Genomic DNA, 13,675 nt, shown 5'->3' on the forward strand with positions numbered 1-13,675 from the left:
CGGTTCAAGCCAGAGCCAGGGGTTGATTGGTGCCGGAGGGGCGATGTTTTGTAATACACCAGTACACAATGAATGCCCTATATATGTTTGTCATTTATCTTTAACCCCTTAACGACTTGGCCTTTTTTAGTTTTTTCACTTCCATTTTTCACTCACCAACTTCAAAAATCTATAACTTTTTTATTTTTCCACATAAAGAGCTGTGTTATGGCTTATTTTCTGCGTAACAAATTGCACTTCATAGTGACGGTATTTAATATTCTATGGCGTGTACTGGGAAGCGGGAAAAAAATTCCAAATGCAGTGAAAATGGTGAAAAACCACATTTGTGACGTTTTCTTGTGGGCTTGAATTTTACAGCTTTCACTCTGCGTCCCAAATGACATGTTTACTTTATTCTTTGGGTCGGTACGATCACGTGGATACCAAATTTGTATAGGTTTTATAATGTTTTCATACATTTAAAAAAATTAAAACCTCCTGTACAAAATATTTTTATTTTGCCATCTTCTGGGGCCAATAACTTTTGCATACTTTGGTGTACGGAGCTGTGGATAGTGTCATTTTTTGCGAATTTTAATGCCGTTTTCATTACTATAATTTTTGAGACTGTGCGACCTTTTGATCACTTTTTATTAATTTTTTTATATTTTTCAAAATGGCAAAAAAATGCCATTTTCGACTTTGGACGCTATTTTCCGTTACGGGGTTAAACGTAGTGAAAAAACATCATATTTTGATAGATCGGGCATTTTCGGACGCGGCGATACCTAATGTGTTTATGATTTTTACTGTTTATTTTTATATCAGTTCTAGGGAAAGGGGGGTGATTTGAATTTTTAGGTTTTTTTATTATAATTTTTTTTTTTTAAACTTTTTTTTATTTTTACTTTTACTATTTTTCAGACTCCCTAGGGTACTCTAACCCTAGGTAGTCTGATCGATCCTATCATATACTGCCATACTACAGTATGGCAGTATATGTGGATTTTACTCCCGATGCATTACAATGTGCAATTAGCACATTGTAATGCATGGGTTAAAACGAAGTAGCCTCGGGTATTCGGAACACCCGAGGTTACCATGGTGACGGATCGCCGCTCCCCGTGACGTCATCGGGGAGCAGCGATCCACAACAAGATGGCGGTGGCCATGCGGCGCCATCTCTTTGAAGCGATCGGGGTGTTACCGGTAATCCTTTGCTGCAATATGCAGCAAAGACTTACCGGCTATGGAGAGGGCTCGGCGCGCGTCGGGAAGGGGTTCATTTATGCCATTAAATCTTGTGTATTTTAATAATTGCATTGCACAAGGTGGTATATTTTTTTAATACTAAAGTATTAAAGGGGTTTTCCACCACGTTCCCATGACGGCCCCCACCTGGAGGTTGCTCCTTATATCCTGTAGGGACAGGAAGTCACAAAAGTTTAAAAGGCTCCTCCCTAGCACCCCACACCACTGTCTTCCTGTCCCTAGGGGATACAAGTCGCAAGAGTTTCCTATCTGAGGAACACAAATGGTAAGGTTCTTAGGAACCAGTCCGCTCCCACACTTTCTTAAGTGCTGGGAAAAGACCTAAAAACACCCCCGTCCCCTGTACTCTCCCCTGCTAGAACCTATCCAGCGGTCCCACGCGGCTAATGCTGGGTTCAGTAAGGGGAAAGAAGAATAGAGTACAGGGGCAGAAAAGTTGGTCCTTCGCTCCGGGGAAGAGGAAAATTGATAGCGGCATACCTTGGAAAAAATCTGTTGCACGGTCGATGCGCGTTCCGGCATCGAGTCATTGTGGCGCGAAATTTCTGGCGCATCACGAGGAACTTCCGGTCCAGACATCCAATCAGGTAACACTTCCGGGTCTCTCCGGAGGGGGTGGGGGAGGAGCCCAGACATAAAACCGCCAAGCCTCAGGCATATGGCGTTGGTCTCAGACAAACACTAAGTTGGCTCCAGCGTCTCCATCTCCCACATGGCAGATGAAGCGATTAACGTGTTCCAGGTCCTGGTACCTGTAAGTACAAGCCCTGGGCTACCTCTCTGTCACATTTCAGCTTTTCTATGTATTAATGGCTGTTATTATGTGTACCTTCTCAGGGCAAGGATCAGAAAGAGCCCAGAGAAAACGAGCCAAGAGAGAGGGAAAAACCAATTAAAAAGCCTTCCAAACGTTGTGGGTTGTGTAATGCAAAAATGGCAGAGGATTATAAAAAGAGTTTGTCCAGACTGCTTAAATAAAATCCTCAAAGAGGAAAGATCTTCTTTAATAGATGAATTAAGATCAGTGATTAAAGAGGAAGTATCCTCATCTATTGCGGCCCACTTACCTGAACCCCCTAAGAAAAAAACTAAATATATCCAAACATCCTCTTCTGAAGAGGATTCGGATTTTCCCTCAGGATCCTTTAGTGAAAAAGTGGAGGATGACCTTGAAGAGACTCAACCTAGAGATCTAAATCAGGCAAAATATCTATTTTCCTCAGAGGAACTGGAAAATGTATTAAAAGCATTAAAAAATACTGTAGATATCGAGGACGTGGTTGAACCATCCTCGGTACCTCTTTAACCCTGACCAAAAACAAAAAAGACAATGACTTACAGGTGGGGGGAGGCTTTCTTATTTTGTAACAAAATGGGAGGAAATTTCTCCGAGTCCTTGGATTCCGCAGATTATAAAATCAGGTTACAGGATAGAATTTCTCCATTCCCCCTCAAAACTTCCAGATTTACCAAGACTCAAAATCTCCAGTTATGGGCCAACATTCAGCAGCTGTGTCACATGAATGTGATTGTCCCAGTACAGAAGTCAGAAGAAGGGAAAGGATTCTACTCCCCTCTATTTTTAGTAAAAAAAAACGAATGGCACTTACCGTTTAATCATAAATCTAAAAAAATTGAACAAATTTATAGTAACCAAACATTTCAAGATGGAGTCAATAAGATCTACAGTACCTCTCATAGGTCAAAATTATTTTCTATGTACAGTGGATCTCAAAGACGCATACTATCACGTCCCAATTTTCCAAAACCATCAGAAATATCTGAGGTTTGCGATTCAATCCCCTCAGGGGAAAATTCTTCATTTCCAGTTCAGGGCACTACCGTTTGGAATTTCATCAGCTCCACGCATATTCACCAAGATAATGGTAGTAGTGGTAGCCTACTTGAGAATGAAAAATATTGTAATAGTACCCTACTTAGACGACCTGCTCTTGGTGGCCAGAACAGAAGTAGAATTAAAAAGTCACCTACAGACATCTCTACTTCTCCTTCAGGATTTAGGCTGGGTAATAAACCAGGAGAAATCCAATTTCTCTCCAGAAAAAACAAAGATATTTCTAGGGGTAGTACTGGACTCAATGAAACAGAGTTCCTTCTTGCCACAAGAGAAGTGCAAAAAATTAAAACAATCTGTAAGTCTCTTTCAGGAGAAAATCTTTTGCAGCATCCGGGCAGCTCTAAGTCTACTGGGACTCCTGACCTCCTGCATCCAGTGCGTGGCCTGGGCACAAAGTCATACGAGAATCATGCAGGCCTGGACGATCCGAATCTGGGACAAAGATCCACTACATCTAGATCACAAGGTAAAAATCCCTTATCTAGTAAAACACTCGTTAAATTGGTAGAAAGATCCCCAAAATTTAAGGAAGGGGGTCTGGTGGAATCCGTCCCCGGTTCTCACAATACAGACAGACGCAAGCCTGCAAGGTTGGGGGGCAGTTCTCCCAGACCTACATCTTCAAGGACAATGGGACAATCTATCCCGATCCATGTCCTCAAACTTCAGAGAGCTGAAAGCGGTCTTAGAAGCGCTAAAAGCTGCACACAAATCCATAGAAGGTCAACATATCAAAATCTTCTTCGACAATACGACTACGGTCGCTTACCTTCGCAGGCAAGGGGGAACAAAATCAAAGAGCCTGACGAATCTATGTTGCCAAATTTTCAGATGGGCAGAATCTCACCTCCTCTCCCTCTCAGCAATCCACTTAAAGGGGATAGAGAATACAGAAGCAGATTTTTTGAGCAGAGTCACACTGGACTCAAACGAATGGTCTCTACATCCAGAAACCTTTTTGGAGATTTGCCACCTGTGGGGAACTCCAACTCTGGATATGTTTGCCACCTTCCAAAACAAAAAGACGACCCTATTTTTCTCTCTGGATCCCAGGGGCTCTCCATCAGGCCTAGATGCTCTCAGCCAGTTATGGGGAACAGGTCTAGTCTATGCCTTTCCCCCTATATCTTTGATTCCAAAAGTGCTGCAGAAACTGAGATCCGAAAAGATTTTTCTAATACTCATTGCTCCATTCTGGCCGAAAAGGAGCTGGTTCCCGGCTGTTCAAAGACTGTCAATAGACAATCCATATCATCTTCCCTACCGTCAGGACCTTCTCACACAGGGGCCATTATATCATCAAAACCTAAAACAGTTAAATCTGACAGCCTGGATCCTGAGAGGTCGTTCTTAGCAGCCAGAGGACTCTCTAGTGAAGTGGTCAGCACCATAAAAGCAAGCAGGAAACCAGTAACAAATGCCCATCTATCAAAAGATCTGGAAGAAATTCTGCTCCTGGTGCGGAGACCGTCCTCCCTCTCTGGGAACCCCAAACCTAGCTCAAGTGTTAGACTTCCTACAGTCAGGGTTCTCCTTGGGTCTTAGGCCAAGCACACTCAAGGTCCAGATTTCTGCACTTAGCGTTTTTCTTGATTTTCCCCTGGCCAACCATCAGTGGGTCAAAAGATTTATCAAGGGGTGTTCCCGTATTAGACCTTACATTAAAAACCAAACTCCCCCTTGGGATCTTTCCTTAGTGTTAGACCATCTTACAGGGCCTTCCTTTGAACCTCTAGAGGCAAAAAACATAAAAAGCCTTACACTAAAAACAGCCTTTCTTATAGCCATCACTACAGCTCGTAGATTAGGAGAAATTCAGGCCCTTTCATGTAAAGATCCCTTCTTAAGGGTCCTAGAGGATAGAATAGTCCTTAAACTAGACCCCTTATTTTTCCCAAAAGTGGTCTCTAACTTCCATCGCAAACAAGAAATTATTCTTCCCTCTTTCTATCCTAACCCTAAAACAGACGGTGAAAAGAAATGGCAGACCTTAGATGTTAGGAGGACTGTGCTTCTGTATCTAGAAGCTACACAAAGTTGGAGGAAAGATTCTAACCTATTAATAAATTTTGGGGGTAAAAACAAAGGCCGTAAAGCCTCTAAAGCAACACTAGCCAGGTGGATTAAATCTACCATCATACTTTGTTATAAATCAGCCAACACTTCCCTACCAGAAAGTATTAAAGCTCATTCTACCAGAGCCATAGCAACTTCATGGGCAGAAAAAAGAGGCGCATCCTTAGACCAGATCTGCCGCGCAGCCACGTGGTCAAGCTCCTCTACATTCGCAAAGCACTACCGCCTGGACATTGCCTCTCAGAGCGATCTGTTGTTTGGCAGAAAGATTCTCCAGGCAGTGGTCCCTCCCAAATAATGGGTAATCTGGTAAGTCTCCAGGTGGGGGCCGTCATGGGAACGTGGTGGAAAAGATGGAATTAGTCTTACCGGTAATTCGGTTTCCACTAGTAACCATGACGGCCCCCCATTATTTCCCTCCCTTCCTTCCTTCTTGGTAACGGGTCCAAAGGTGTATGCACTTACATCCTTCCAGGTGGTACTTTGGTAGACACTGGTGTGGGGTGCTAGGGAGGAGCCTTTTAAACTTTTGTGACTTCCTGTCCCTACAATATATAAGGAGCAACCTCCAGGTGGGGGCCGTCATGGTTACTAGTGGAAACCGAATTACCGGTAAGACTAATTCCATCTTTTCCCATGAAAAAGAATTCTCAAATCTCAATCCCCTAGTGATGGTTACACAATAAAGATAATGTTTAACCCTTTACGTCACAATATTACTCAGTTTTATTGCTCCATAGGCTGCTCAGTATAAAATCCCAGGGTGTAGGCAGGGCCTGTCTAAGCAGACACAATGGGGCAGATTTACTTACCCGGTCCTGTCGCGATCCCGTGGTGCGTTGTCCGCCAAGGATTCGGGTCTGCCGCGATTCACGCCCCGCACTCCGATCGCGTGCGACAAAATCCCGGGGCAATTCGGCGCAAAAAATGGAAATCTTCGACAAAAATGCGTCCGACGGACACTTAGTAAATGAGCCCCATTATGATCCATCTAGTTCTGCGGGGTGACAGTGTGCTTAGATTATCAGGGTGCAAGGTTTATATAAACTTTCATTTACCTGCTGAATATTGTACTAGTATCTGACACATAGAAAGAGAGATGAGACAGATCAGAGATGATGAGATCCAAGTTACACACAATGACAGTCAGCTCTCCCACATCTCTGCTATTCCACAACACACTATATCTGCTGAGCCTCCCCAGATAAACAACTATGTCTGTAGCTTGTAGTTCTCCTCATGCTGCTGCTGCTGGCAGGAACTCATTGAGGCACTGTTACTTAGAAAGACGGAAATTTCACTAAAAGTGCTCTTTTCGTGTATAAGCTTGATGAGACACATTCATTAAGAACATGCACCAGAAATCATGAAAGTGTTGCTTCCCCACACTGGCCGACAGAGTTCACCAACTTTTTTGTGGTGCACCTGTAACCTTTAAAGGGTACCTACCACCACAATTCTACCTATGAAGGTAGATCGGGTGGTAGGTGGGTGAATGGGTAGATGGATCGGGTGGTAGGTGGATGAATGGGACGTGAGGATAGCCCTTTTTGGGCTAATCCTCGCGTCCCGGCTATGCTTTAGTAAACTTTATTGCTTGTATATGCAAATTTTGTTAAGCGGCTAGTGGGGCGTGGAGTAGCAGGACATGAGGCTATTAGTCGCGGCTACTCCACGCCCCAGCAGCCTCGTTCCTCCGCCTGCCATGTAATCTTCGGCGAGCAGCACCTCGTAGCTGCGCACCCTCGTCTGAATACCCGGCGTTCTGCGCATGCGCGGCCGTAGCTCCGAGGCCGACGCTACTGCACATGCGCAGAACGCCGGGTACTCGGATGAGGGCGTGCAGCTACGAGGAGCTGCTCGCCGAAGATTACATGGTAGGCGGAGGAACGAGGCTACTGGGGCGTGGAGTAGCCGCGACTAATAGCCTCATGTCCTGCTACTCCACGCCCCAGTAGCCGCTTAACAAAATTTGTATATACAAGCAATAAAGTTTACTAAAGTATAGCCGAGACGTGAGGATTAGCCAAAAAAGGGCTATCCTCACGTCCCATTCATCCACCTACCACCCGATCCATCTTTATAGGTAGAATCGTGGTGGTAGGTTCCCTTTAAGCCCTTAGTAAATATTTTCCATTGTCTGTGTATCAGAGAGTGAGCTCGGTCCTGGACTGCAGGGGACAGGGCTACAGTGCAGGGAGCAGAGAAAGAGAAACTCAACTCCAAGGCCGTCACACAGAAATCCAAGATGGCTTCCCCGACCCTAGGTTACAGGGTCGTGTCTAGGGGAAACTGAAATTGTGTACACCAGGACTGATAGAGACAGGTTGGAATTCTATCTGAGAAATGCTGTAGTTTTATTAATAACAGTGAATTAGAGAATGTGTTATTTTGTTATCCTAAGTACATTTAAGAAACTTGTCATCTTGGGAATACCCCTTTAAAGACTACATTTTAAGGATGATGGAGAGGGGCTGAGCAAGAGGATTTATACAACGCCTCACTAATATATAAAGTGAGGCTTATACAGCGATGCACTTTGTAGCCTTCTGTTGCGAGTAAACATCAAGGAAGGTAAAATGAAGTGTGAACGCACCTTTAGGCCAGATGCACACACATTCTTTTTTGGGCGTGAGCTGGTCGCAAAAACTGTGTCCAGTTCACGGTCTGCAGACACGATGCATGCAGGCAGCTTATTTCCTATGGACATTGGTGGGGAGCGGTACCCCCTATACAGATGTGCACTGGCCCTTGCGCACACACATTTCTGTGCATAAGGCATTGGAATGACTATGGGTCCTGGAGCGGTAATTACATAATTACAGTCTTAGGCCGACTGCCCACAAGCCACTAACTCACATCAAGCTCGCATCGTGTTCTTGCCTGTAACTTGAATTATGTGCTTGTTGTAATGTCCGGCCCGACTGAACCCAGCGTGTCAGTTCACTTCTGGTTTCTGAACGATCGGGCTGGCCATTTTGACAAGCACACAATGCAAGTTTGAGGCAAACACACAATGTGAGTTTGGGCAATAGGCCTTAATACCCAATATTTTAGCTCCACCCACACACCTTAATTTAGCAAGATCCTCCCATAATGTAAAGAGTAGTAGTTAGTGAACCCAGAGCTTGTCACACACAGTGGTCTGATCTACTCCACCACATTCATCCAATGCCAAATACACATTTCCTCCAAAATATTTTGACCACAGTATTCCTAGACCATAACCTCTTACCATAAACCAGTGATGGCAAACCTTTTAGACACCAAGTGCCTAAAATACATCCAAAACCCACATATTTTTTTGCAATGTGACAATTTAAGCAGTAACTTATGACTTCCTGCTCTGTCACAGGTTTAAATTGTATAGGCAGGCACCTGAGGACACCAATACAGTAGAAAGTAGGAGAAGAAGTTTGGATTATCATTGTAGTTTCCTTCTAGGGTCCTGGGCTGCCTGGGACTGCAAGAGGCCTTGAGTCCTGTCTGGAGAACTCTGCACTGGGGTGATGGCGAGGGTGCCCATAGAGAGTGCCATCTCTGGCACCCGTGCCATAGGTTCGCCACCACTGCCATAGACTATTCCTTTTTCTTAATTCAAATAGGGTGAGTTCACCTGTGGCGGCTTTGTTGTAGAATATTCTGTCAGTCCATGACTCATCTGAATGGGACTTCAAGAAATTAATCTGCTTGCTTCCTAAAAAGCCCAGATGAAATTCTGCAATTATTCTGCCGCTTATATACAATACTCAATCTTCCAATTTTAATAAAAGTTTAATGAAGTTGCATTGATGCGTTCTGCCACTAGATGGCGCTGTGTCCCTGTGGTTGTTACATACTGTGAGTCTCTTCTATGGATGCAGAATATGGACACAAGTTCTTATAGTTACTGACACTTTGTATTACCCAACAACATGGATCTTCATCAAACACATGTTATAAAGTAATGGTAAAGATTTCATTAGAAACTGCTGTTTACGAGGGAAGTATTGGAATGACTGGAGCATTCCTGGCGTCTCTATTCAGCTGTAACTTTGGGAGGTTGCAGTCATTTTGACTCTGCCATAAATCATCTTTTCGGAGTGATAGTCGTGGCTGCTATCAGACTAATACATACAGGACAACCCTTCCAGAAAATCTGGGAGGCTCCTGGAAATGGTGTGAACCTATTTTCTAGGTGTTACTTTATGGACCAAGAAAAATTGTTATTGTTTACTTGGGTGTCCCCAATTAGGTTATTACATTCTAGATCAGTGATGGCAAACCTTTTAGCGACTGAGTGCCCAAACTGCAAACCCAAATCCTCTTCATTTATTGCTAGGTGACAACAAAAATTAGAGCAGTATCTTATTGCTCCCTGTTCTTCAACAACGTTAAATCTTACTGGCCTCCTGAGGACACCAACGCAGTAGAAAGAAAGGGGGGAAAATTTGCAACCTTGTAGCTTCTTTACAGTGTCCCTCTGTACACAGAAAATCATGGGGCCAGCAGGAGGTCCTTCAGAGATAATTAGGCTCTGTCTACACATTCTCCCTCTTCCTACAGTCCCAAGTAGCCAAGTAAGTCACTTTAAAATATCACTGAAAGCAGCATCTTTTAAGTTGCCTGGAACTACAGGAGTGCTGTCTGGTCTGCTGGGGGGATGGCCCGGGTGCCCACAGAAAGAGGTCGGAGTGTCGCCTCTTGCACCCGTGCCATAGGTTCGCCACCACTGTTCTAGGTGTTAAGGTAGGCTAAGACACAGGTAAATCTCACAGTAGACCAACTAAGGTAATGTCTGCTATCTAGATGTGCTGAGCATCCTCCAATTATAGGCTTTGCTGTGTGTGGGGGTAGTAGTCACTACTGGGAGGCTGAGGGGGACCAGCAGGTCCTCTGTAACATCACCAGGAAAAAAGATCACCAGAGCATACACTATCTTTTGCCGTATGTAAGGCCTGGCTGCACGGCTGCCTATGGAGAGGGGAGTGGTGAGGAGCGCTCACCGCTCCAGCCGAACATTTGCCACACCTAGGTCCCAGTCCGGGCATACCAATTCTCTAAGGGGCAAACGCTTTATATACTTCATATACTTCATATACTTAACCACAAGTGCCAAAAATATACAGCACAGTGTCTTACAGACTGTATGGAGAGGGGTCTTGGACTGAGCCCTTGCTATACAGGGCAGATGACTGCTGTATGAGGCTACATTCACACTGCCGTTGCCTGCCGTACTGTAGCATGGCGGGCAACGGCAGCGCGCGGGGAGAGGAGGAGGAGGTGAGCGCTGCTCCATAGGGATGTATGGCGCACGGTGCCGTAATACGGGAGAATATAGGACATGTCCTATCAGGTACGAAGCGGTACAGTGCTGCACGTGTGCTGCACACTACAGCTCCCATAGGGCGCTGTGCGCCCATTGCAGTCTATGGGGGACGTATATCGGCCGTATATACGCCCCCTTTGCGGCAGTGTGAATCTAGCCTTATACAGGTCACACCCACCACTAACACTTACTGGTAGAGTCAGTAATTATGTTAACCTCTTAAAAACCACAGGAAATCTACCATCAATATCCATCCTCATATACCAATGACACTCATAGATCCAGGCACCGCAACCTTGGTAATCTTCTTATATTTATAATCCATGGCTTCCTTCCTTCTAAAATAAACTTTTAAAATGATGCTAATGCGACATAAGGGCTCTTAGGGGTGTTACCAGGGCTGTTACACTGTCTCCCTCTCCCCCTGCTCCCTCAGCACTTCCTCTGTCTCTATCTAGACTTGACATATAAGTGGACCTGTCACACCCCTTAATAGTGGGCATGTCAGGTCCTGTGTTAATGTAGTTAATCAGTAGGCCTGTCCCTCATCACCTGAACATGCAAATGTGGGTTTGGTTACCTAATATGATTGTCTTGGCACCCGCATTAGCTGGCTGGCTAAATACTGGGGCAGGCTGTCTGGCTAAATACTGGGGCAGGCTGTCTGGCTAATTACTGGGGCAGGCTGTCTGGCTAATTACTGGGGCAGGGGGTTGGCTTTATACTGGTATACAGGGGACTGGCTGGCTATATACTGGGGACTGGCTGGCTATATACTGGGGGCTGGCTGGCTATATACAGGAGACTGGCTGGCTATATACTAGGGCAGGGTTTGGTTGGCTATATACAGGAGGCAAGGGGCTGAATAGCTATATACTGGGTGGAGGCTGTGACCAATGCATTAGAATTAGATACCTCTGCTTATACTTAGGTCGGCTTATACTCGTGTATATTCAGTAGGTAAAAGATTTGTTATACAAGGGACTAGCTGGCTATATACTGAGAGGCGGGGGCTGGCTAGCTATGTACTGGGGGCTAGTTGGCTATATACCGGGGACTGGCTGGCTATATATCGGGGACTGGCTGGCTATATACCGGGGAGGGGGGGGGGGGTATATAGTACAGTAGATATATACAGCAGGTAAAAAATATACAATAGGTAAAAATATTAGTCCTCTTCCTGGTCCCCTCCCTGTTGTAGGACTAGGCCATTTGGCTAGAAGGGATATAATTCCCGGTGACTACAGAGCATCAGCGTTCAAGGTCGGCTTGTCAAATAAATGTAGTGACAGCTCTCCGGAGTAATAGGATTCTATTATGTTGCTCTTTGATCTTCCACCTTTTTGTGAACCTTTTTCATCAATTAACCATGAAACTCCTCGGCTTGTCTTATTTACTCTATATAAAACTACTTTGGTCTTGCTGACATATTCTACATTATAGATCAAAGATAGTGGGGGGGGGGGCAGGGTGGTCAGTATCCAACCGGGATAATTATGGGAGCATTTTCCATATCGTGTGGGAGAAAGAAATATCATCTCGGTGACATACAGTATCGGAGACGCAGTTTAATCTCCTCTCAGAGCAAAAACCGGGTGCCTTTAAATAGCAACCGAGGAGACAAGTCAGTGCCAAAAATACCAGGGCGTCTCGGGTGAGAGCAATTTACAGCAGGCTATCGCTAAAATATGCTCAGAATCCTGATGATAACATACTGGAGACTGGGTCACTAAATATTCTGCTCCAGACACTTCTATGTGAGCTCAGGGAACGTAGCACATGCATACAGCCACCTACATATCCTTCAAGGGGTTGTCCAAAAAAAATTATACACTCCATTTACAATTTCAGCTCAGTCCTTTTTAATCCAGTTTATTAATATTAAAAATAATAAATTGTAATATCTATTGCTCCATCATATATCAGAGCGCTTTACAGATCATAGGGTACACAAACAGACAAAATAAGACATAACGGAGAAAGAACATAATGGGGGTCATTTACTAAGGGCCCGATTTGCGTTTTCCTGACGTGTTACCCGAATATTTCCGATTTGCGACGATTTTCCCTGTATTGCCCTGGGATTTTGGCGCACATGATCGGATTGTGGCGCATCGGCGCCGGCATGCACGCGACGGAAATCAGGGGGCGTGGCCGAATGAAAACCCGTCGGATTCGGAAAAAACGCCGCATTTGAAAATAAAAAAAGTGTCGCTGGTCACGCGCTTACCTTCACTCGGCCCGGCTTGGTGAACTCCAGTGCATTCAGCGCAGCAGTGACACCTGGTGGACGTCGGAGGAACTGCCATAGTGAATCCCGGCAGAACCCGAATCCTCCACAGAGAATGCGCCGCTGGATCGCGAATGGACCGATGCGATAGTGAGAGTGAGGGTCCTGCCCCCAAGAGCTTACAGTCTATGAGAATGTGGGATAACACAAGAGCTTACAGTCTATGAGGATGAGGGGGTGACACAAGAGCTTACAGTCTATGACAGTGGTTCTCAACCTGTGGGTCGGGACCCCAGCGGGGGTCGTATGACCAAAACCGGGGGTCGCCTAAAGCCATCAGAGCCGCAATTTTATTGTGTTTTTACTGCGAGTTGCATTATTTGGGGTCACCACAACATGAGGAACTGTATTGTGGGGTCCCAGCATTAGAAAGGTTGAGAACCACTGGTCTATGAGGATGAGTGGGTGACACAAGAGCTTACAGTCTATGAGGATGAGGGGGTGACACAAGAGCTTACTGTCTATGAGGATGAGGGGGTGACACAAGAACTTACAGTCTATGAGGATGAGGGGGAGGCACAAGAGCTTACAGTCTATGAGGATGAGGGGGTGACACAAGAGTTTACAGTCTATGAGGATGAGGGGGTGACACAAGAACTTACAGTCTATGAGGATGAGGGGGTGACACAAGAGCTTACAGTCTATGAGGGTGATGGGATGACACAAGAGCTTACAGTCTATGAGGATGAGGGGGTGGCACAAGAGCTTACAGTCTATGAGGATGAGGAGGTGACACAAGAGTTTACAGTCTATGAGGATGAGTGGGTGACACAAGAGCTTACAGTCTATGAGGATGAGGGGGAGGCACAAGAGCTTACAGTCTATGATGATGAGGGGTGACACAAGAGCTTACAGTCTATGAGGATGAGGGGTGACACAAGAGCTTACA

The sequence above is a fragment of the Engystomops pustulosus genome, chromosome 1 (genome assembly GCF_040894005.1).
Source record: "Engystomops pustulosus chromosome 1, aEngPut4.maternal, whole genome shotgun sequence".
Taxonomy (NCBI): Eukaryota; Metazoa; Chordata; class Amphibia; order Anura; family Leptodactylidae; genus Engystomops; species Engystomops pustulosus.